Source organism: Schistocerca serialis, chromosome 3 (assembly GCF_023864345.2).
Source record: "Schistocerca serialis cubense isolate TAMUIC-IGC-003099 chromosome 3, iqSchSeri2.2, whole genome shotgun sequence".
Classification (NCBI taxonomy): Eukaryota; Metazoa; Arthropoda; class Insecta; order Orthoptera; family Acrididae; genus Schistocerca; species Schistocerca serialis.
The window spans coordinates 371,915,668-371,936,647 of record NC_064640.1 but is presented as its reverse complement, the minus strand read 5'-3'; the positions used below and the strand labels follow the sequence as shown (position 1 = coordinate 371,936,647).

The 20,980-nt window shown below is 43.2% G+C and overlaps 1 protein-coding gene and 1 pseudogene across 1 annotated transcript in view; one reads left to right on the top strand and one right to left on the bottom strand.

Moving 5' to 3' along the window:
* Window positions 1–20,980, top strand: part of LOC126470870 (nascent polypeptide-associated complex subunit alpha, muscle-specific form-like) — a 314,837-nt gene that overhangs the window by 117,844 nt on the left and 176,013 nt on the right. The gene's annotated exons all lie outside the window — the stretch shown is intronic.
* LOC126472005 (5S ribosomal RNA) lies at window positions 17,711–17,828 on the bottom strand (annotated as a pseudogene).

Genomic DNA, 20,980 nt, shown 5'->3' with positions numbered 1-20,980 from the left:
ACGCAACTATCTGTTGGTGTGCTTATAATTATTTATTGTTTATATTTTAGGACAATTAATCTGTAGAAAAACGTTGTAATGAAAGCATGAAAACCCTCTGAAGATGAATCATAACGATTCGAAATCGGTAACGGTACCCTTTGGATAAAGAAGCTGAAAATAAATTTGTGGCTGGTTGCTGTCTCAACACCATCAACATTTATCTTCAAATAACAGCCACGGTCTCCAACCTTGTCATCATACGACAAAATTGCTTTAAATGTTCGTTTTTCCGACGAGCTGTTCGAGAGTGGACCGGTAGAGAAGTAGCTTAAAAGTGGTTCGATGGACCCTCTGTCAGGCACTTAACTGTGACTGCAGAGTAATCATGTAGATGTAGGAAGTAATAATGAAAGTACGGAAGAATGAATGTGCAGTAGAAAATATCAAAGAGCAACATATTATTTCATTAAGTTCTGACAACAGTTCTTGTGACTACACAGACGACAGTGGAAGTGATTTAAATGTAACTGGCGTGCATCTGTTAGCGGCATAGTACGTTACGCAACCAAAAATTCAATACTGTTCACTCCATACCAATTTCGTCGCTTATTTAGGTAATCTGTTACTTTCCAACATATGTCTGACAGAACACTCGTATCATTGCCATTATTCGAATTCTTCCGCATCGCCGTACCTACAGCAGCAGCGGTCGCCACCACTGCCCTACTCCCTGCCAACCAAGACTTTGGGAACAGCTGGAAAGCAGCCGATAGCCGATGTCTTTCTGTTTTGGGGGGCGCAGCTATGGATTGCATGAGCACGTGGTATTCTGTCTACAAGCAGGCAATTCTGTTCCACACTTCTGTCATCTGTCAATCACAAAGTAATTTTAATCGGAGGCATAAGTTCTCGATGCTTCTGAAGTATTCGGAAAACGCGCGCATAATTATAAATGAAGCTCTCGACCTGTGAGATGTTTTCTGTATTACCAGCACGGCTTCCTGTGAACAAATATCAAACATAATCTATGGCTTATGTCTCCGAGGGTATGTGTGTCACATTTGCTGAGGAAAACAATGATGTTACGGAAAGGACTCAGAAGTGAACGATAAAACATCTTTTTGGTGCAGCAATGATAACCCAGAGTAATGCAATACGGCCGTTCCAAATAAAAACATTTTTGTGTGTGCGGTTGCAGTCCTCACCGTAGATTTTCGTGAAAACATCGGGATAAAGTCATAAGAGATGTTTCGTATTAATATGTTGTTAGATTGTCAATTTGTTTTTTTTTTTTTTAATACAACGGTTACACGGAGTAGCGTAATAGTTAAAGAAAAGGTAAATCACAATTTTGGATTAGCGCAGACCGCTGTATGCCGAATGGTTTAGTTGCATAATCGCTTTGCGTTTTTTTCATTTCCTTTTCGACGCTGCCATCGATCTCGCATTCGCTCGACACTGGACCTTTTAAACTTTTTGCATTCATTTCGACGATAGCCTCTGTCTGACTTGCGTATTCTATAATTCTGAGCATATTTATGAGTCGTATGAGGTGACGCTTCTCATTAGTTTGTAATTTACAATTTAATACAAATTTTCACTTTCCGGCGAATATTTTTATTTTCTCGCTTTGGGTCCTAGTAGTGTTCCGCAAGCTCATCACTGTAACACCCGAATCAGAGTCCCATCGGAACGTACACCTGTTTATAACTTTACACGAAGATAATTCGTGACAATCACGCGCTTGCGACTACACTGGTACGATGACGTCAAACGCGAAACAAATACTGCGCGACAAGCTCGTACGAATATGATTTATCCGTTTGGTGCTAAACCGTTGTTTACGCATTATTAGTCTCGTAGTAGAGCGATTCAAATTTGATGGTATGTTGTCACGCAAGAAAGTTTGACCTACGATTATACAAGTTTGGATGAATAGCAGATGTTTCTGCTTATGCAAAGTCTCTCATTATTTGCCACCAGACATTTAAGTGATCTTAGACTTACATACTTCAAGTTAGGAATTTGGATCATGTGAACTTTAAGTCACAATAAGTGTCTGACTGATTCACAAACGATACCCCAAGAGGAATCTATTAGTGAACGCTTATACGCTACGATTGCTTCACGTGCGATGCTCGTGTTTCCTAAACTTTATGGTGTCTTATTGTAGCTGTCCTGCTGCTTCTAAACGAAATTTAATATCGTCATATCGTTCGCAGAGGCCAACAGCTTCGCAGTAAAACGTATAGGGAAATATTAAACTCCAAAGTTGAAACATAGAACAATAAATGAAAATACGAAGGGCGTTCAGTAAGTAAGGCAACACATTTTTTCTGGAAGCAGGTTGCTCTTTTCAGGATTCTAGTGCACCGTATCATTCCCCACTCTTTTGGCTACAAAACTCTATTTTTCAACATAATGTCCGTTCATTGCGACGGCCTTACGCTGTGTTACTGGGAGAGACTTTAGGCCCGCATGGTACCACTCTGCTGGTCGACCTTGGAGCCAAAGTCGTGGTGCACCAATAACCTCCCCATTATCCACTTACAGCTTCCTGCGGAGTGCATCCTTCATTGGGCCATACAGATGGAAGTTGGAAGTTGCGAGATCCGGGCTTTAGAGTGGATAAGGTCGAACAGTCTACTGAAGTTTTGTCACCATGATCGACAAACAGTTGTCATGATGAGCCTCGTAACGCGGAAGCAATTCCGCACAGAAGGTCCTTCGTTGCTCTTTAAGGCCTTCTGTTACGCAGTGAGGAACGCAGCGGCCACACACCTTGTGAGTTCTCGAACTAGTGGACAAGTCTGTCAATACTACCAAGAGAGACCTCCAGTTGACCAGCGAGGTTTTTCATTGTGATCCGTCGATCACCTCGAATGAGTGTGTCCGCACGTTCCAACATTGCGGGAGTCACAGCTGTGTGTGGCCGACCGGCACGAAGGATATCGGAGAGGTTTGCGTGACCATGTTGCGATGGTGACAGACGCCTCGCCCAACGATTCACCGTGATTCGTTCACTGCCAGATCTTCTTCGTTCATGACAGCTCTCTGCTTGGAACGCACCTCCGTAACAGACGCCATTTTGAAGGTTACATACAGTGCCACCACCTATCGGAAATTCATGAAACTATAGGTGCTGAAGCGGGAATATTCCATGATATCCCATAATAAATTCTGCATTTCTTCAACCGAAATTGGGCGAGAATAAATTTGCATTACTCACTGAACGCCCCTCGTCTTCCCTTGAATAGCCACACTGGGTCCTTTTTGCACATAAAATTCATTAGTACTATAACTATTATTCAACCTGTATATTGAGCAAGCAGTAAAGGAAACAAAAGAAAAATTCGGAGTACGTATTAAAATCCATGGAGAAGAAATAAAAACTTTGAGGTTCGCCGATGACATTGTAATTCTGTCAGAAACAGCAAAGGACTTGGAAGAGCAGTTGAACGGAATGGGCAGTGTCTTGAAAGGAGGACATAAGATGAACATCAACAAAAGCAAAACGAGGACAATGGAATGTAGTTGCATTAAGTTGGGTGATGCTGAGGGAATTAGATTAGAAGATGAGACGCTTAAAGTAGTAAAAGAGTTTTGCTATTTGGGAAGCAAAATAACTGATGATGGTCGAAGTAGAAAGGACATAAAATGGCAAGGAAAGAGTTTCTGAAGAAGAGAAATTTGTTAACATCGAGTATAGATTTAAGTGTCAGAAAGTCGTTTATGAAAGTATTTGTATGGAGTGTAGCCATGTATGGAAGTGAAACGTGGATTATAAATAGTTTGGACAAGAAGAGAATAGAAGCCTTCCAAATGTGGTGCTACAGAAAAATGCTGAAGATTAGATGGGTAGGTCACATAACTAATGGGGAGGTATTGAATAGGATTGGGGAGAAGAGGAGTTTATGGCACAACTTGACCAGAAGAAGCGATCGGTTGATAGGACATGGTCTGAGGCATCAAGGGATCACCAATTTAGTACTGGATGGCAGCGTGGAGGGTAAAAATCGTAGAGGGAGATCAAGAAATGAATACACTAAGCAGATTCAGAAGGATGTACGTTGCAGTAGGTACTGGGAGACGAAGAAGCTTGCACAGGATAGAGTAGCATGGAGAGCTGCATCAAATCAGTCTCAGGACTGAAGATAACAACAACATAACTGTTTTGAATTATTTTTCAGGCAGAATCTGTTTCACAACTTCAGTTCACAGCTACACAGCATTGGTTTGCATTTTTTTACATATATCGCTGACTTCTTTTTCTCGGAGCGCACGGGAACGAATCTGTGACAAGAGTAAATTAACTGCTTGGAAGTAAAATGTACGCCCGGCATCGTGTTATCAAACTATGCACACAGCTTAACAGGGCGCTGGTGCGTAGGGCGCAGCGCATGTGGTTACAGCTATTGCAGGGAGAGGGGGGCTCGTATCGACCCACGCCACCATATGATGTAGAACAATCAGCTGCCGTGTAGCCCTGGCTGTTGCTGAAAGCGTAGGCAGCGGCCATAATACGTTTTACTGTGACCACGGCCGCTCTTTACAGCTCTGCCCAAACACGAAAGTATTTATTTTTATGCTATTTCTTCTCATTTAATGACTAAAGAGAATTTTGGCCAAATTTGCAGTTTGATGGAGAAGCAAGTTCAGGCCACAGATGGCCAAAGATCAAAAATCTGGAAGCGTATGAATTCCTTTCACATATGCTATTTCCTTCTCTTAGATATCTTCCCTTCTGTTTTACGTTCCAGTTACTGATGTGAAAAAATCTAAGCCTTTGGGGGAACGGATAATAAGGAGTGATCAAAAAGTTGCAGTTTGAGGACACTGCTGCAGCGTATACACTATCCGGTGCGACTCTGATGCGGGTACATAAGCCCCGACTTTTAGGGAAAGGGTTAGTGTGGTATTCGAACGGAAACTTTCGGATCGGCACTTATATGTTGTTCTCGAAGCAGCCACCTGTCACAGATGTAGTGAAATCGCCTCCGATTTATCAAGCAGTGTCTTGATTTTGTGAAAGAAATGAACAACTCATTTTGTGTAGGCTTATCATTAGACCACGAACATATATATTCTAATAAAATGAAAACGAAGCACCACGAACCATCAGCTGTGCCCTTACAGCATAGTGGTACGCAGACAATACTCTACGCCCCGATTTGTTGCCCTTCATGGCAAGCCATCTTTGTCTTATATTTCAGCAAGATAACGCCCGCCCGGATACAGCGAGAGTTTCTACCGCTTGTCTTCGTGCTTGCCAAACACTACCCTGGCCATCAAGGTCGTCGAATCTCTCCTCAATAATTGAGAACGTTTAGAGCATTATGGGCAGGGCCCTCCAACCAGCTCGGGACAGAATTTTGCACGATATCCCTCAGGAGGGTATTCAACAACTCTATCAATCAATGGTAAGTCCTGTAACTGCTTACATAAGGGCCAGAGGTGGACCAACACGTTATTGACTTCCTCAATTTGTGAAGCTCTTTCCCTTGAATAATCTGATTTTTCTGAAACTGTAATCATTTGTTTGTCTGTAAATCACATCATCCGATTTCTGTCCCGTTCGGATAATTTCCCCCTTACGTGTCTCCAGCACAAGTTGAAGGCAACACCTCCTGTAGATACTGCCACGTTCTCCAGTGGTGTCAGTTCGTACTGATAGTCGTTATATGATTTTACGTCAGTGATAATAATTCGAGTCTGATGTGCTCATTGAACAACCAAGGCCCCTGGTGAATGGCGATGCATTCGAACAAAGAAATGAATGTATTGAACAGGTTGTAATCTACCTCCAGTGAAGCAGAATTCTTATCCAGTATGATGCATCCTTCTTACAACTAAACCAAGACACAGCCAGACGTGGAGTTCGACGGTCTGTTTTGATAGCATGGTATGCCGAAGGTCTGGCTTAGAGTCCGATTTTAGGCGACAATTTTTAACACGCACTTCTGGTAAAACCATGAGAAGAACGTAGAGGTGAACTGTGGTTCTAAGTCTACATTAAGAGTGATGTCCCTCTGCCACCGTCTGCACCAGAGTCAGATAACGATAGGAGCCGGTTCGACTCCCAGTGAAACACAGAAATTTCCATCGCATTGTTTTTTGGTTCAAACACGGTACTCTTAGCTTTGCTACAGGTGAAAAAGAATTCGATAGTTAACTTTTCTTTATGTGTAATCAACAACGCGTATGTGTGGGGTTCAACTTCCAGTCAGCACAGAAAGTTCCAATACGTTGTATTTACATATAGTTGAAACGTGCGCACGTCACGCAACGGCTGAAAAAAAACTGATATATAAGCTATATTCGTAGCTAGTAAATAACGATGATAGATGCCGTGTTCGACTCCCACTAACGCAAGAATATTCCCGTCTTTTCTTTCCAACTTCAAACATATTACTATTTGTGAAAAAATTCGATATATAACATTTGTATCTGCTTAGTTAACAATCCGATTAGGTGCTGGGTTCGAATCCTCGTCCAACACAAGACTTTACGTCACATTATTTCTCGTTTAAATTTGCACATAGTTTGTTACTAGTGAATGACGTCATATTTAACATCTTTCGTGGATAGTTAACAGTTTTCTGGATAGGCTTCCAGGTCCCGTAATCATTTTCGTCATGGGATTTCAGGTTGAGGCTTACCGACTCACACTGGCTAAAACTGAGGTATTTTACGTCTCTTTATCCTTAAACAGCAAGGATGATCTGTGCTGTGTTCGATTTTCGGTCAGGCGCCAAAGCTTTGCTTGGTTAGCATTGGCTATAGGTACTTGATTTGAATCCATATTCAAAACAAAACACTTAGACATGTCATTTAAAGTTCAGACATGTGCACAACTAGCTGCTCATGAAGGCCTTAGATATATAATGCCACATTTTTATAGATAGCAAGGGGAGAGGTGACTTTGAAAACTGACATCGATCAAAACGCCATCATCAGTACAGTGCAATAACTAGTGATTCGCTGTTGAGTTTGAGGCTTCCATGGGGCTCTTGACGCTGTTAATCGCTTTTTTAGTAACGGGTTGCTTTATTAACGAGTTTATGCAGAACTATTCAGCAAGCGAACAATGAATGGGAGGTTGGAAAATCTTTCAGAGAGCAAGAATACTTTGAATTGTCGTAGAACTCTGGAAGTATAGATATTCTTGCAAAAGAATTACTTTTGACTGAGGACTACTGAATGATTTGTGTGGCAGAGTTACAAGTTGTCTCAGATGCTAATGAGAGTGGTAATGTTTTTGAAATATTACGTAGTGTAATAAATTTTAGTTCACAAGCTGTAAGTACAGTTTCATGTGCAGTAACACATTTCCCGATATTTGCAATATCTTGGTATCAATTGAAATCTTGACTCATCATTATACAGACCAGTGTTCTCCAGTGCATTAAATTGTTCCAGGTGCAATTAATTAACGCGAAACTAATAACAAAGCTTCGTTGGGAGTACACAATTGAGAAGTTCTCTTAGGGGTATATAAAGAAGAAAGGAACATCGTCAATTTTTTGCAAATGCTTTGATTCCGTTTTACTTTATTTATTTATTTATTTAATCGTATGGCTATGGCCCCCCGTCGGGCAGGCCGTTCGCCGGGTGCCGGTCTTTCAATTTGACGCTACTTCGGCGACCTGCAGTCGACGAGGATGATAGGATGATGATGAGGACAGCACAACACCCAGTCCGCGGGCGGAGAAAATTCCCCGACCCAGCCGCGAATCGAACCCGGGCCCAGAGGATTGACAATTCGTCACGCTGACCATTCAGCGACTCCGTTTTATTGAAAAGGTGAGATATCTGTTTTTTAATCTAGCTCAGGCACGCCAGTGTCCTGCTGCTGCTAGGACCAGGGCAGTAGACGGCGGGAGGAGGTAGCCAGTCACCGCTAGGCAGGTCCCAGTAGCACTGCGCTCGCACCGGCAACCCCGCCACCTACTCGCGCCGGTTGCGACCCTGGCCAAGGCGGCAGCAGCAGGAAGTAGGATATGGGCGGCGGCGCCACGGAAAAGAATCAAACCCGACTGCGTGAAAACCATATTCGTATATCTGACGTAACCGATAGATGCTTGTGACAATCGGTGGTTTCACATTAAGTGAAACCACTCAAACCTGGAGAGTGACGTGGTTGCAGACCAGGTTTGTTTCATTCGACTGGAAAAAAAAGAAAAAAAAACACGATTCAACGACTGGCCAGTCGTTTGTCCCATCACTAGGAATTACTGTACTGAAAAGAGATTAGGACGTTAGGAAGTGACGTCGTTTGGGCTGCATTCCAATCAGGCAGAACGCGATTCGGGTCGTTTGGGGTAGACTAGAGCTTGATACTACTACAATAAAGACATACTGAGGCTCTTAGGAGCGCGACCCCACTATTCATTCATATGTAGTCGCTCCTGTAATTAATGTGACCTTTACACAACAAAACAAGACCCATTACTGGTATAAAATGCAGCGTACGGCTTAGCACTTTATCGTGCCGGCCGGAGTGGCCGATCGGTTCTAGGCACTACAGTCTGGAACCACGCGACCGCTACGGTCGCACGTTCGAATCCTGCCTCGGGCATGGATGTGTGTGATGTCCTTAGGTTAGTTAGGTTTAAGTAGTTCTAAGTTCTAAGGGACTGATGACCTCAGAAGTTAAGTCCCATAGTGCTCAGAGCCATTTGAACCATTTTATTTTTTTTCCAACTCGTTGGGCGATGTATATCACACTCCATACCTCTGCTCCAGGTCTTCCAATTAATATCAACAAATTCCTAATAAGCATCATCTTCGTTCTTTATGATGCAAATCTCGTCATTATAATTCTGTGAAACTTCATGCAATTCACTTCACTTAAAATCTAAATTACAAATACTGAGTCATGCTCACCTATTATTTTCGGAAACATGTATTTACAAGCAGTTGTAATTTTATGGCACTAATTATTTCCCATTATGGAAAAGGCAGAGTGAAGAGCAAGTGTCAGTAAGACTAACAGATCACATCTTCTGAACATGCAGGGAGAGCAAAGGAGACTGACTAACACTAAATGAAAAAGTTCGTATTGGAATGGCTCATCTCTTGTTTGTGAGAGTACTGTTGACGTCGAAAATGAAATTACTTGCAGGGTTTGTAGTTGTCTCCGGTAATATTAAAAATGCACCACGAGTATTTGAAATGTTGTGGTACTGTCTCAAAATCAGGTGTTTGAGTTCCTTGAATTTGGCAGTCGTTTACTTCAGCAACTAATCACTGTTACGAAATTGTACTTTGTCATCTCAGGGCTTTACAAATGCAATAAATTAATAAAATGAAATAAAATCAGATGGACGAATATAAGGAACGTGCATCAATGCAGACCTACATGCTCATATCTATCTTTTTCTTCGGACAACCACACGTCTCGTATCTCAAAATGTTCAGAAGATTATCCCTCATTCGTAATTAAACATTTAATTATCTTTAAAAAAAAAAGGTTGTTTTACTTACGTATTTTCGTTAATGACTCATTTTCATAACTAAACCAGTTCATCTGAAAAATTACTTTTCATTGATATTAGTTAGGTCTATGACATGTGCGTCGTTCCACTATATTTCTGATTTAAGCTCGTATGACAGATAAAGCTGCGAAGGTGCAGGTAATTCCCATTCATATTTGTGTGTGAGCTGCCTTCTGCAAACAAATTCGGTAGATTCTTCGTCATGTGCCTGGTGTCTCATTCACTGAGTGATTGTGTCCTGTTGCAGCTTTAGTTTTCAGAATTCTTAATAATCATTTTCTGTAAATGTGGTACTAGTTTTTCGTGCCATTGTGAGAATGAAGAACATATGTTTATAGCACAGCAAGTCACAATATTTATGGATTATTTATTTTATGACATCAATATATTTGTGAAGGGTTTCGAGGCACTTGTGCTTCTCTTCAGGCATCAAGAAATGAAAAGCACATAAATATTGTTTACGTTATAAGATAGGATCGAAAGGCGTCGCAGATAAATTGTTATAAAATTAATAATCCATACGCATTGTGACTGGTTGTATATAAACATTACTTCCATAATTCTTAGTTTATTGGGTAGTAAATGGTGAGGGCATGAGCTAATATCAAGAATTACGATCATAGATATAATTTCTAGGTGGCTTATTCGTAAATGGAAGTCTCAAATATCGAGGTTCAGTATGTTGGAGATGAATTACGTTATTAATAAGGCTCTAAAAGAGATTTTTGTATCTTTTAACTGGAAGATGCCACCACAGATTTATACTGCAACAAGACATATTCAGACAGACGCACATCCCTGACTCTTTCAGACAAAATCAGGGAAATCTCCCGTCGAAAAGTATCGTTGAAGAACGTGGAACAAATATATTTTGTTCGCTAGAAAGAGTATAGATATGGCCTGAAATGACCAACCAGTCGGTTGCGTCAATTCCTAGGAGCTGTTCAGAATCTAATTTCAGTAAGTGCCATCATTAAATCAGTACGCCGGCGCCAAGCGCTGTGACTCGCCCGCCTCATTGTTATGTTGCCGCATGTACACTATTAACAGGCAGTAGGTTAGCGCCAGCTAAATTTTCTGTTCCCGTCTGTGTTCACATGTGGTTTCAGTCTTCCGTTGAACGATGTATTGACGTGTGTTTGGTAGTGAGCGAACTGCAGACGCAAGGGCCTGCGTGTAGTGTACTCCGGTCGGTGTGCGTAAAGGGCGAAAAGACATTCGAAAACCATATAAAATTGTCATACGGATCGTACTGAAGGTGTTTACTGATCTGCCCAACAGTAAAGAAGCCAGGAATAATACAAATTTTGCGCAAGTTCATAAAATAACAACAAAAGCTTGTCGTACTTCCGAATCGACTATATTCTGTATTAACAGTGCAGTAAGCCGGCCGGTGTGGCCGAGCGGTTCTAGGCGCTTCGGTCTGGAACCGCGCAACCACTACGGTCGCAGGTTCGAATCCTGCCTCGGGCATGGATGTGTGTGATGTCCTTAGGCTAAGTTAGGTTTAAGTAGTTCTAAGTTCTAGGGGACTGATGACCTCAGATGTTAAGTCTCATAGTGCTCAGAGCCATTTTTTTGAACAGTGCAGTAACGTTCGCAGGATCTCTAGATGTGAGCACGTATTTTCATTCTCCAAGACAGGGATCTAAATGAAAAAGAAAATTACGAATTTCGACGGTTTTGACAAAAATTTGGTGTGCAGAACAGCACTTCGATACTGCGACAGAGGAGAGTCTCCGATGACTAGAAAAATACAAAGTGATCGCCTTGAAAAAATTAATTATTATGACTCAGAGACTTCCATTCTTTGTCTTTCCCGCTCATTTGGTTTTGATCACGAATCTATAATGACGTACAAAAATTTGTAATGAAATGCAGAGACAATACAGCAGCAAGAACGATGTTTTGTGTAAAATGTACTTACTGAATGCTGAGGACAATAGTCTTGTAGTATACTTCGATAAAATTTTGGAAATAAGCTATTGCAGACATGAATTGCTGGTACATCAATAACATGTATAACCACCAGAGTGTTGAATGCAACCATGCAAACGTGCATGCATTGTGTTGCACAGGTCCCCGGTGTTAGTTTGTGGGAGGGAGTTCCATGCATATTGCACATGGTCGGTCAATACAGGGACAGATAATGCTGTTTGTCGATGACGCTGGACTTGTCCAATGATGACCCATAAGTGCTCGATTGGAGACGCATCTGGTGATCGAACAAGCCAATGCAACATGTTGACACTCTGTAGAGCATGTTAGGTTACAACAGCGGTACGTGGGCGAGCATTATCCTGTAGAGCATGTCAGGTTACAACAGCGGTATGTGGGCGAGCGTTATCCTGTTGGAAAACAGCCCTTGGAACGAATGGCAAAACAACAGGCCAACTCACTACATTGACATACAAATTTTCAGTCAGGGTGCGTGGGATAACCATGAGACTGTTCCTGCTATCATACGAAATCTCATTCCAAATCATAACACCGCGTATTGGTACAGTGTATCTAGCACGCAGACAGGTTGGTTGAAGGCCCTCAACTGGCCTCCTTCTAACTAACACACGGCCATCACTGGCACCGGGACAGAACCAGCTTCCATTGGAAAACAGAATGGACCTCCGCCCTGTCTTCCAATAAGCTCTCGCTTGACACTACTGAAGTCGCAAATGGCGGACGTTTGGGGTAAGTGTAAGGCACGCTACGGGGCGTCTGGTTCGGAGCTGTCCTTGAAGTAACCGATTTGTAACAACTCGTTGCGTAACTGTGGTACCAAATGCTGCTAAAACTGGTGCTGCAGATACAGTGCGATGATGCGCCAGAGCCATGGGCCGAACACGATGGTCTTCCGTCTCTGTAGTCCGACGTGGCCATCCGGAGGCCGGTTATCTTGCGACCGTATATTCTCGTGACCACCGCTGCCAGCAATCATGTACAGTGGCTCATTCTCGCTAACTCTTTCAGCAATATCGCGGAAGGAACCTCCAGCTTCTGGTAGCCCTATTACAAGACCTCGTTCAATCTCAGTGAGGTGTTGATAATGGCGCTTAGAGGCATTTTTGACTAACATCATCACACCATGTCCAGTCCCAGAGGTAACTACCGCTCACGACCGTTACAGCGTGTATCTGAAGCAAACGTGATTTGTATCCTCATAGTAGCGCTACTAGCTCCACTCTTATGCAATTGGAGCGTAATGTGAATAGAGATCATCTTCCAGTTATAGAAACACGCCTACCAACTTTTGTTTGTTTCACACATTTCCTTCTTGGTGTTGCGATTTTTTGTTCGGTCAATGTACAGGGTGATCAAAATGTCAGTATAAATTTGAAAACTTAATAAACAACGGAATAATGTAGATAGAGAGGTAAAAATTGACACACATGCTTGGAATGACATATGGTTTTATTAGAAAAAAAAAAGTTCACAAAATGTCCGACAGATGGCGCGTGAAAGATCTCTTGCGCGCGTCGTTTGGTGATGATCGTGTACTCAGCCGCTACTTTCGTCATGCTTGGTCTCCCAGGTCCCCAGACCTCAGTCCGTGCGATTATTGGCTTTGGGGTTATCTCAAGTCGTAAGTGTATCATGATCGACAGACATCTATAGGGATGCTGAAAGACAACATCCGACGCCAATGCCTCACCATAACTCCGGACATGCTTTACAGTGCTGTTCACAACATTATTCCTCGACTATAGCTATTGTTGAGGAATGATGGTGGACATATTGAGCATCTCCTGTAAAGAACATCATCTTTGCTTTGTCTCACTTTCTTATGCTAATTATTGCTATTCTGATCAGATGAAGCGCCATCTGTCGGACATTTTTTGAACGTTTGTATTTTTTTTTTTTTTTTGGTTCTAATAAAACCCCATGTCATTCCAAGCGTGTGTGTTAATTTGTACCTCTCTATCTACATTATTCCGTGATTTATTCAGTTTTCAAATTTATACTGACTTTTTGAGCACCCGGTATATTTTGCTAGACTTAGACGAGAATATTGGCCTGAAAGTACCTACGGCTACTTTCCCATAGCGTATATCGGCGCTTTGGGTGATGGTTGTAGTGACGAAGGGTCAATAAGAGCTGCAAATTAAAAAAATATCGGGAGATAGGGAATAGTCTCGGTCGCATTAAGGCGAGCCATCGGAACTAAAATGCTGGCGGCGGCATGCAAGGATTCGCTCGCTGTCGCGCATTAGTCTCTCGTAAATATAAGAAAATGCATTCATACGTGACACGATACAATAGTGATGTGTCATATACTACCAGCAATAATTTCATAATTTTACTAACAGCTTTCTCGCTGGAAGTTCCTACAGTGTCCAACAAAACGCGAGTTCATCAACGACGACATTTTTCATTACACCGGCGGAACACTTTCACAGCTCTTACGGTATTTTATATTTTATCTAGGAATAGTTATATGTTTTCACGATAAAATCTGTATCACGCGCATCTATAAACTTTGATAATGTTCATATACCATTTTCAGTCCATATATGTCAGTGGTTCTGTTTTTCATTGCCAGGTCGCTCGCAGTATTGTCAGTCTGATTACTTTTCTCACACGCCTCGTATACTGTCTTGAAAAGAGGTTATAAGATGAATACCAAAAGAAGTAAAACAAAAGAAGCGGAATACAACTAAACTAAACCAGGCGACGCTGAGGAAATTACATTAGGAAACGAGACACCAGAAGTAGTAGATGAGTTTTGCTCTTGGGGCATCAAAATAAGTGATGATGGACGAATCATAGAGGATATAAACAGGCGACTGTCTGTAGCAAGGAATGCATTTCTGAAAAAGAGGAATTTGGTAACATCTAAGTTTATTTTTTATGGCACAGCTTGACTAAAAGATGAAATTGGAGCTGAAGAGGCTGGTACAGGAGCTGGATGGAGAGCTGCTTGAAACCAGCCTGCGGATTGAAGACCACAACGACTGTCTGTCGAAGTGGGCTGTGTGCAGCACTAACAGGGAGGAGTCCATTCAGTGCTGCTCTGCAGCCAGGAGGCAACTTCTCTAATAACTCCTCTGTGCTGCCTTGTATAATCAGCGCATTCGCGTATAGTTGCGCTGCACGCGCTTCAGTTTTCCATCAGTTCTATGCGGAAACTCTGTAGCATTAAGAAGGAACTCGCCGATTTGGAGAGCGCGCGCGTAACGCGGCAATTACGGGAACGGGCCAGTAATAACGAGGTTGCGCGGCGTTAGACGGTTGCCTTGCAACAGCAATTAGCCGTCGCTAACAGGGCTCTTCTGAGGCGGCGCGATGCGCAAGTGACAAGTGTTGATTAGTGCGGAGTTAAGTGGCTGCGGCCAGCTCCCGACCTGTTGCTGCTCCCTGGCGTGCGGCGCCAGTGTGCGCGGCCTGCCCGCACCGCCGCGGTCCCCCGACTCGCTGTCAGCAGGTAATGCACGCACCACGCGCCGTACGTTCGCGCACACGAGCATGAGCGCGCAGTAGATTTATTACTCGTACTTTCTGCCTGGGTTCTTTCCCTGAACCTTGCAAGCGTATACAGACGTTTTCATTGGGCCCTATTCGTATTGCGTATCATGTAGGCTACCTCCAGAACTGCTGGTACATTCGAATCTGGTGTAAGTGGCTGCACCTGTCTGCTTTCCAAATAAAAGGTTCGAAGACAAACGTTACGATCCATTTCAAGGGTGTCAGTGCAGATAACTATTTAACGTTGTTACCAAAAATCTCGAAAAGTTCTTGACAGATGTAATTCGGATTTATACACGATACTCTAATAAATGTTCGGACGGACATACACTACATATTTTTAATATATACAGCAATAAAAATATATACGCTATATAAAGGGGAAATCTTCCAAGCAAAAATCTCGAAAAATTCTTGAACGAAAGCTGTTGCCAAAAATCTAAAGGGGAAATCTTCCTAGCAAAAATCTCGAAAAATTCTTGAACGAAAGCTGTTGCCAAAAATCTCGAAAAGTATTTCATCGATTTTCTTCAGATTCTTACATGATACTCTAACGAACAATCGGATGGATATAAGTTATATACTTTTAATATATACAATATATAAATATATATGTAATATGCAAAGTGGAAAAGTTATTAAAGTTATTACCAAAAATCTTGGAAAAGTCCGTGACAGATTTACTTCAAGTTTTTAGACGATACTGTAATGAATAGTCGGATAGACATAGACTATATATATATATATATATATATATATATATATATATATAATATGTGAATAAAGACCGATTGGGAGAAACAATATGCTGTGCTATGCTCTGCTGTGAAAATGTACTGCTTTGTTTTCTTTCTCGCACTCAGGCAAATTGTTTCTCCAATATGTATCCTTTTATTATATATTTTTACCAAAAATTGTATATACAACATTGTTTTGTTTTGTTTTCTTCCTTGTAGTCGGTTTTCACTGAAAACAGAAAAGTTGTGTTTATGGCTTATCGGCTTATGATTAAAATACTACTGCGGAATATGAATTTGCAATAACAATAAATGATACTCACGGTCAGAGAGAGGAGGGAAGTGGAGATTGGCAGGTGGAAGTGCCTGTGTGTGGGGGGGGGGGGATGGACAGAGGGGGGGGGGGGGAGAGCAGAGATGGAGAGAGAGTGAGACAGGGGTAGGAGGAGACGGACGGAAGATAGATAGATAGAGGGCGGAGGAGGTGATGGACAACGAGAGCGCGAGGAGGAGGAGGAGGAGGTGGAAAAAGAGCGGGTAAGGGGGAGATGGACAGCGAGAGGGTGGAGAAGCAGATTAGGATGTATATCCAATTCTCGAACACGTTTAGCAGTTGTAAAACATGCCGGTTCAAAAAATGGTTCAAATGGCTCTGAGCACTATGGGACTTAATATCTGAGGTCATCAGTCCCCTAGAACTTAGAGCTACTTAAACCTAACTAAACTAAGGATATCACACACATCCATGCCCGAGGCAGGATTCCAATCTGCGACCGTAGCAGTCGCGCGGTTCCGGACTGAGCGCCTAGAACCGCTCGGCCACCGCGGCCGGCGCAAAACATGCCGGTTTCACTATTTAATTAACAAGGCTAAGAATCTCTCAGTACCTTGGCTTTGTGTGTTAAATCTGTATCAGTGTTACTTGGGTGTGATGATTGCTTGTAAGCTGCTGTTTTGTGATTTTGGTTTTTGCTGAATATCTAATGAAAGTAAGATGGACGATGAAACAGTGTCGCCACATGAACTGACCGAGAGACGTGGCGCGTTGGTAACACACTGGATTCGCATTCGAAAGACCGAGGTTCATATCACAACCCGACCATCCAAGTTTTCCCTGATTTCCTTAAACCGCTTAGAGAAAATGCTGGAATGGTTCGGTGGAAGATGAACCGGCCAATTTCATCCCCCACCCATGTCAATCCGAGATTGTGTTCTGTCTCTAATAACCATATAGTTGACGACGCGTTACTTTTCTACGGACGGCCGGAGTGGCCGAGCGGTTCTAGGTGCTACAGTCTGGAATCGTACTACCGCTACGGTCGCAGGTTCGAATCCTGCCTCGGGCATGGATATGTGTGCTGTCCTTAGGTTAGTTAGGTTTAAGTAGTTCTAAGTTCTAGGTGACTGATGACCTCAGAAGTTAAGTCCCACAGTGCTCAGAGCCATTTGGACCATTTTACTTTTCTACGGTATGCTTTGTTTGTCTAGAATAGCACCAAGTAGGCCGTCTAGCTCATCGTCATTACAGACAGAGCACAGGATTATTGGAATAAGGATGAATTAGGAAATCGGAAGTTGTCATTCTGCAGGAACCGTTCAAGCAGTCGTAATCTCAAGGCTAAGTCATTCGATGACGCCGAACAGCTGGCACGCCTTTAACCGTGCCCCATGCCCTCGCTCGACTAGCCACTATTGGATTTAATCTAGGGCACTGATTATCAGAAACCCCGTCTCACTTTCTCTTCTCCACATGACGTTTGACTACTTGTGGTAAACAACGATATTACTTCTACTGTTACTACTACTACTACTACTACTAAACTAAACTCCGTCCGAATAGGCCATGAAGGCCCAACGGCACCGACCGGCCGCCGTGTCATCCTCAGATCACAGGCGTCAGTGGATGCGAGCATGGAGGGACATGTGGTAAGCACACCGCTCTCCCGGCCGTATGTCAGTTTACGAGACCGGAGCCGCTACTTCTCAATCAAGTAGCTCCTCAGTTTGCCTCACAAGGGCTGAGTGCACCACGCTTGCAAACAGCGCTCGGGAGACCGGATGGTCACCCATCCAAGTGCTAGCCCAGCCCGACAGTACTTAACATCGGTGATCTGATGGGAACCAGTGTTACCACTGCGGCAAGGCCGTTGGCACTACCACTACTACTACTACTACTACTACTACTACTACTACTACTACTACTAAAAACCGAGCTCCTCGCCAGGCTGTGAAGGCCCAAGGGATGTTTATCTGCCGCCGTGTCATCCTCTGCCTTGTGGCGTCATGTGGATGCGATATAGAGAGGCGTGTGGTCAGCACACCGCTCTCCCGGCCGTTTTGCAGACTTTCCAGACCGTGGGGCCGCTACTAGCGGGTCAGGTAGCTCTTCAGCTGGTATCACGAGGATCAGTGCAACCCGTACCAGTCTGCCCACCAAAAAAAAAAAATCCTTGGAAGTAATGGCAATCGAACCCGGGTCCTCACAGGATAGCCATCTGCGCTGACCACTCAGCTACGGAGGCGGGCTACTATTATTACTACTACTATTAACAATAACAAGTTGAAAGAAGTCATGGTTCTACTGAAGCTGCATATCATCTGACAGTATAGACCCACACGTGTACTTGATAACATATTTGTGCTGTATAATCCATTTGCCAATTGTGGCGGGCAGCCATTGCAACACCAAAGCATCTCAGTAGGGCAGAAATGAATGGTGTTTGTAGTCATAGTCAGAAAATGACTCGGTGGCAAAACTTTTGTACGTGCGACATTAAAACGAAACAAACCTAGAGAAAGTTGACACCGAAGCGTCGTCCTACCGGTTGACTTCCGCGAAGCTGTTCCTAAAAACTTTTGAGTTTCGTGCTGGGTAGTACAAGATCAACTAATTGCTACAAGAAAATGCGAAAAGTTTGTCGTAAAAGACTCCCATGTTTCATGGAGCAACGTTTGGTACTAGCTGGCTACAAAAGTGTGCGGGAAACTGACTACTGGCGTGCGTTGTGGGATTTAAGGACAGTCGTGATCTGGTACCTCTAGATAAATGTAGCTGCAGCACGTATGTTGCCAACATCACAGTTTCCTACAACTCACATCTAATTCGTGAGGACAAAATACATAAATCTGCTGAAAATATAGAACCATTGCAACAGTATACGTTCAGTCACCCGTTAGTCCTGTCTGCTATGGATCCCACACACTTCAGCAAGACCGTACATGCAAGCGACTCGTAAGCAATCTCCTTTGTAGACTGACTTCACTTTTCCAGTAACCCGCCAGTGAAATGAAGTCCGCCATCTGCCGTAACAACGACTGAGCCTATATGATCATTCAGTTTCTACAACTCGTTACAATCAGGTATTTGTATGAGTTGAGAGGTTGTAATTGCGAATCATGGATATTCGATTTATAAGCTGACGGAAAAAAATCGCAACACCAAGAAGGAGTTGTGCAACAAAACGAAAGTTGGTTGACGTGTTTCTACATTTGAAAGATGACGCCTATTTAAATTTTGCGCCACTATGAGGCTGCAAATCACGTTTGCTTTAAATACACGTTGTACCGGTCGTGAGCATTAGTTACCTTCGAGACTGGACGTGGTGAGCTGCTGTTAGTCAAGAATGCCCTTTTAGGCGACAAAGATGCCATTATCCACACCTCACTGAGTTTGAATGAGATCGTGTAATAGGGCTACGAGAAACTGGATGTTCCTTCTACCATATTATAGAAAGACTTGGCACTGCTGGTAGTGCTGGTCACGAGAATGTACGGTCGCAAGATAACTGGCCTCCGGACGACCACGTGGCACTACCGAGACGGAAGGCTATCGTGTTCGGAGTATGGCTCTGGCGCATCGTGCTGCATCTGCAGCACCAATTTGAGATGCAGTGGGAACCACAGTGACACAACGAGTTGTTACATATCTGTTACTTAAAGTGCAGCTCCAAGCAGACGCTCTGTAGCGTGAGTTCCACTGACTCCAAACCACCGCGATTTGTGACTTCAGTGGTGTCAACCGAGAGCTCATTGGAGGGCAGGGTAGAGGTCTGTTGTGTTTTCTGATAAAAGCTGGTTCTGCGTCGGTGCCAGTGATGGCCGTGTGTTGGTCAGAAGGAGGCCAGTTGAGGACCTGCAACCAACCTGTCTCATGCTAGATACACTGTACCTACGCGTGGTGTTATGGTCTAGGATGCTATTTCATATGACAGCAGAAGCAGTCTCGTGGTTACCCCACCGCACCCTGACTGCAAATTTGTACGTCAATCTGGTGATTCGGTCTGTTGTGCTGCCATTCATGAACAGCATTCCAGGGGAGTTTTCCGGCAGGATAGTAATTGCCGACATACCGCTGTTGTAGCCCAATATGCTCTATGGAGTCTCGACGTTTTGCTTCGGCTTGCTCGATCACCAAATGTGTCTCCAATAGAGCACATATGGGACATCATCGCACGTCAACTCCAGTGTCATGCACAAACAGCATTAACTGTCCCTATATTGACCGGCCAAGGGCAACAGGCATAGAACTCAATCCCACAAACTGACATCCGACTGCTGTACAACACAGTGCCTGCAAATCTGCATGCTTACATTCAACATTCTGGCGGTTACACCGGTTACTAAAGCACCAGCATTTCACCTTCGCAATGGCTTATTCGCGCATACATTATGATATGAATTTTCACTGTTAATCGAAGAATAATGTCACGTAGAAGAAGGTGTAATTAGATGAATGACGAATACTAACTTCATTTGCACATACAAGAGTGCGGAGCGAACTTCATCCGGCCAGAACACATACAGTATATATACAGATACAGAACATTCCAGTACAATGATTCTTGATATTTGTGGATACTTCTGGAATATACTCGAACCGAGTTAATTTGTACTGAAGTTGGCCAATCAGGTCGTCGCGCGCGTAAATTCAAGTGGCCCGCCAGATACAGTTAATGTCTGTTGTTCTCATAGCGTAGGTAATAGCGCACGAGACTGCCCAGCTGTTGGCTGGGGTTCTATGCATATTAACGTCTCATGTCCAATTTTTGTATCGCTCTCGTGTTCGGTTTACAAAACCAAACGAAGGTCACGCTTAATGATTACGTCTCTGTGGGCAGCGTGAATTTGCGCGTAACGTATTGAATTTTTTCCGTAACAACTATTTCTGAGCACAACCTACCCTGTTACATCTTTACAAACTTTTCAAACTGTTTCTGAGGACCCTGTATATACTTACTCTCCCAGCCCCATAAACTGAAGTCGGCTTTTGGTCTCGTAAAATAGCTACCTCCTCAGAGTTCTGTT